Source organism: Hakea prostrata, unplaced genomic scaffold (assembly GCF_041222555.1).
Source record: "Hakea prostrata isolate BN-2017 unplaced genomic scaffold, UWA_Hpros_2 contig_139, whole genome shotgun sequence".
Classification (NCBI taxonomy): Eukaryota; Viridiplantae; Streptophyta; class Magnoliopsida; order Proteales; family Proteaceae; genus Hakea; species Hakea prostrata.
Genome location: NW_028291258.1, coordinates 98056 through 102980, shown reverse-complemented (window position 1 = coordinate 102980; position 4925 = coordinate 98056). Strand labels below are relative to the sequence as shown.

Sequence of the window (4925 nt, the reverse complement as noted above, 5' to 3'; positions counted from 1 at the left end):
AATCCAATAGCTACTCTTGTATTTACAAGCATTCCTTGTACTGTTAAACGGTACACCAATATCCCGTACTTATTACTCTTTTTTGTCCTTCTTCTACATTCCCATGGAAATATAATTTGTAATCAAGATTTGTACCAAAGAAATGATACATATTAAAATAAAAAAGAATTCCAACTAACCACATGGCTCATGCTGAAAGACAGACATGGATTGGAGTGCAATAAAGATATTGAGTTGTAAGGCTTTTCGGTTTCACTAGGAGTTGATTGGTCTTTCCACACACTCGTCTATAAATGCTTCATGTACTGGGTGCAAGAACCAGACAGATGATCATCACTAGATGAATGAAGTTTACACATATGTAAATACTAGTTGGTTCAACGGTTAACTTGATATGGTTACTTAGAGCATAAGCTGTAATGTTGAGAAAGGGGAAATGAATGATATATTCATTATGATAATTTTATAGAGATAACAAGACCTAGATTGTTCACTCTTCAAATCTTACAGTCTAGATCAATACAATAGCTACTCTTGTATTTACACGCATTCATGGTAATGTTCAACGGTGTACACCAATATCCCGTACATATTACTCTTTTTTGTCCTTGTTTTACATTCCCATGGAAACATGATTTAGAAAAAAGATTTGCATAAAAGAAATGATACATATTAAAATAAAAAAGAATACCAATCTCTTGCATTGCTCATGCACGAAGACGGAGACGGGTAGGAGTGCAATAAAGATATTGAGTTGCAAGGCTTTTTGGTTGCACTAGGGGTTAATCGGTCTTTCCACACACTCGTCTATAAATGCTTCATGTAGTGGGTGCAAGAACCAGATGGATGATCATCACTAAATGATTGAATTTTATAGATATGTAAATACTGGTTGGTTAAAAAAACTAAAACAAAACCAAACTCAAATCGATTGAGTAGGTGAACCATGCATCTAAAAATTGGTCTCGTTAGCCTTCCAGATTCTTCATTCAAATTAGGATTCTAATTAAAAGCCAACCAAACGAAGGTTTGTTAGAAAAAATATTTAGGCTTTCCATTCTGGAGAGAATCACACAAGCAAAACAACAAACACATCGAAAACCATTGAAATCTCAACCACCAACAATCTACCAAGCTAGACAAGGAGACCAGAACCACCTAAGAAGTCTGTTACACCCTTCTCTTATAAATAAGCTCGTAGAGAGGAGTATGTCATTGCATTAATCTAGCAAAACACTAGGTGAAAAAAAGAGACAAGAGAGCATCAACGAGCTTGCAAGTACGTGTAACTATGGCCAATTCTAGTGTCCTGAAGGTTGTGTGCCTTGTTCTGGTGTGTATGGTTGTGGCAATACCAAATGTTGCAAATGCCCTCACTTGTGGGCAAGTGGTCTCTCGATTGGCTTCTTGCTTCACCTTTCTGCGCAATGGAGGAAAGGTTTCTTGGGCTTGTTGCGATTCCGTGAGAGCACTCAACTCCGCTGCAAGAACCACTCCTGACCATCGGGTAGCTTGTCGCTGTCTCAAGAATGCCTACAGAGCCACTCCCGGCATCAAGGGAGGCAATGCTTCAGCACTTCCCGGAAAATGTGGTGTCCACCTTCCCTACAAGATCAGCCCTTCCATTGACTGCTCCAAGTATATTTTCATCATCTAGATAACCCCGTGAATTTTCAAATTCTTTCTATTCCTACCGTGAATCTCAAACACTTAGATATGAGAATTTTATAATCGTTAAATGATTCTTGTATGACTAACATTCAGAATTTGTTACTTTTTCAGGGTGAGGTGAAGTGAAAGTGCTCGGAGGCGAAGAAGATCAATAGACATGTCTAGATCCGGCAATTCCACATTAGTGGTAGACAAGTTTGAAAGTCTCTCATTATCGATGTGCTAACATATAATTGTAAGGCAGTTGAGCTGCTTGTTTATCTCCTAGTTTGGGTGATTGTATGAAATAAATATTAACATTTCCCCTTATTACAAACTCATTCCTCCTTCTGCATAAATTTTGCCTTGGTTTATATTAAAAGAGAGACTGAATGTCTACAACACTCATTTTCCATTTTGGCAAATGGATGCGCAGGGTGGTAATTTTGCGGTTGGAAATGTCTGGTTGTACGTAAACATGGGTGCCCATGATCTAAATTGCGTTTCCCATATTCCTAAAGTTTGACTATGGATAAAAGAATAGAAAAGCAAATAGTTTCTACAGATATCGAAGAACAAATCTGTGCCATGTTGCCGTTTTGGCCATTAGGACATTACCATACAATACTAATTCGCTTCCGCTAGTCACACCATGGGATTTAAATTTGAATCTCCCTTCTCTGTTGTTTTTTTTGCAAACCATCAATGTGGTATAATGGGCTTTAACGTGCATAAGTAAGCCTTACTGATAGAGCGAAGAAATTAAAATACAAAATTTCTATCTCGTACCTAATCTTGTGTTAATAATAAAGGAACAAAAAACTCTATTTTCCTACTATAATATTTCTTTGTGGGAAACCTTTATTCATTTATTTTTTTTGTGCGTGTGTTTGTATGCTTTAAAATAAAAATGTTTTGGAATTATTTTTGAAAATAAAAATCTTCAGAGCCCCCATCAAGTCCTTATGGGATTTTCACCGGCTAACTTGATATGGCTACTCAGAGCACAAGCTGTAGGATTTAGAAAGGGGAAATGAATGAAATAATCATTATTATAATTTGATAGACATCACACGACCCTAGATTTTTCACTCTCCAAATCTTACAGTCAAGATCAATCCAATAGCTACTCTTGTATTCACAAGCATTCCTTGTAATGTTAAACGGTACACCAATATCCCGTACTTATTACTCTTTTTTGTCCTTCTTCTACATTCCCTTGGAAATATAATTTATAATCAAGATTTGTACCAAAGAAATGATACATATTAAAATAAAAAAGAATTCCAACTAACCACATGGCTCATGCTGAAAGACAGACATGGATTGGAGTGCAATAAAGATATTGAGTTGTAAGGCTTTTCGGTTTCACTAGGAGTTGATTGGTCTTTCCACACACTCGTCTATAAATGCTTCATGTACTGGGTGCAAGAACCAGACAGATGATCATCACTAGATGAATGAAGTTTACACATATGTAAATACTAGTTGGTTCAATGGTTAACTTGATATGGTTACTTAGAGCACAAGCTGTAAGATTGAGAAAGGGGAAATGAATGATATATTCATTATGATAATTTGATAGAAATAACAAGACCTATATTGTTCACTCTTCAAATCTTACAGTCTAGATCAATACAATAGCTACTCTTGTATTTACATGCATTCATGGTAATGTTCAACGGTGTACACCAATATCCCGTACATATTACTCTTTTTTGTCCTTGTTTTACATTCCCATGGAAACATGATTTAGAAAAAAGATTTGCACAAAAGAAATGATGCATATTAAAATAAAAAAGAATACCAATCTCTTGCATTTCTCATGCACGAAGACGAAGACGGGTAGGAGTGCAATAAAGATCTTGAGTTGCAAGGCTTTTCAGGTGCACTAGTGGTTGATCGGTCTTTCCACACACTCATCTATAAATGCTTCATGTAGTGGGTGCAAGAACCAGATGGATGATCAACACTAAATGATTGAAGTATATAGATATATAAATACTGGTTGGTTAAAAAAACTAAAACAAAACCAAACTCAAATCGATTGAGTAGGTGAACCATGCATCTAAAAATTGGTCCCGTTAGCCTTCCAGATTCTTCATTCAAATTAGGATTCTAATTCAAAACCAACCAAAAGAAGGTTTGTTAGAAAAAATATTTAGGCTTTCCATTTTAGAGAGAATCACACAAGCAAAACAACAAACACATCGAAAACCATTGAAATCTCAACCACCAACAATCTACCAAGCCAGACAAGGAGACCAGATCCACCTAAGAAGTCTGTTACGCCCTTCTCTTATAAATAAGCTCGTAGAAAGGAGTATGTCATTGCATTGATCTAGCAAAACACTAGGAGAAAGAAAGAGACAAGAGAGCATCAAGGAGCTTGCAAGTACGTGTAACTATGGCCAATTCTAGTGTCCAAAAGTTTGTGTGCCTTGTTCTGGTCTGTATGGTTGTGGCAATACCAAATGCTGCAAATGCCCTCACTTGTGGGCAAGTGGTCTCTCGATTGGCTTCTTGCCTCACCTTTCAGCGCAATGGAGGAAAGGTTTCTTGGGCTTGTTGCGATTCCGTGAGAGCACTCAACTCCGCTGCAAGAACCACTCCTGACCGTCGGGTAGCTTGTCACTGTCTCAAGAATACCTACAGAGCCACTCCCGGCATCAAGGGAGGCAATGCTTCAGCACTTCCCGGAAAATGTGGTGTCCATCTTCCCTACAAGATCATCCCTTCCATTGACTGCTCCAAGTATATTTTCATCATCTAGATAACCCCGTGAATTTTCAAATTCTTTCTATTCTTACCGTGAATCTCAAACACTTAGATATGAGAATTTTTTAATCGTTAAATGATTCTTGTATGACTAACATTCGGAATTTGTTACTTTTTCAGGGTGAGGTGAAGTGAAAGTGCTCGGAGGCGAAGAAGATCAATAGACATGTCTAGATCCGGCAATTCCACATTAGTGGTAGACAAGTTTGAAAGTCTCTCATTATCGATGTGCTAACATATAATTGTAAGGCAGCTGAGCTGCTTGTTTATCTCCTAGTTTGGGTGATTGTATGAAATAAATATTAACATTTCCCTTTATTACAAACTCATTCCTCCTTCTGCATAAAATTTGCCTTGGTTTATATTTATAGAGAGACTGAAAGTCAACAGCACTCATTTTCCATTTTTGGCAAATGGATGCGCAGGGTGGTAATTTTGTGGTTGGAAATGTCTTGTTGTACGTAAACATGGGTGCCCATGATCTAAGTTGCGTTTCC

At 37.3% G+C, this 4925-nt stretch overlaps 1 pseudogene; it reads left to right on the top strand.

Annotated features, from left to right (window-relative positions):
* The first annotated feature begins 4057 nt into the window (after positions 1-4057).
* On the top strand, positions 4058-4558 carry LOC148998785 (non-specific lipid-transfer protein pseudogene; annotated as a pseudogene).
* Positions 4559-4925: the final 367 nt, after the last annotated feature.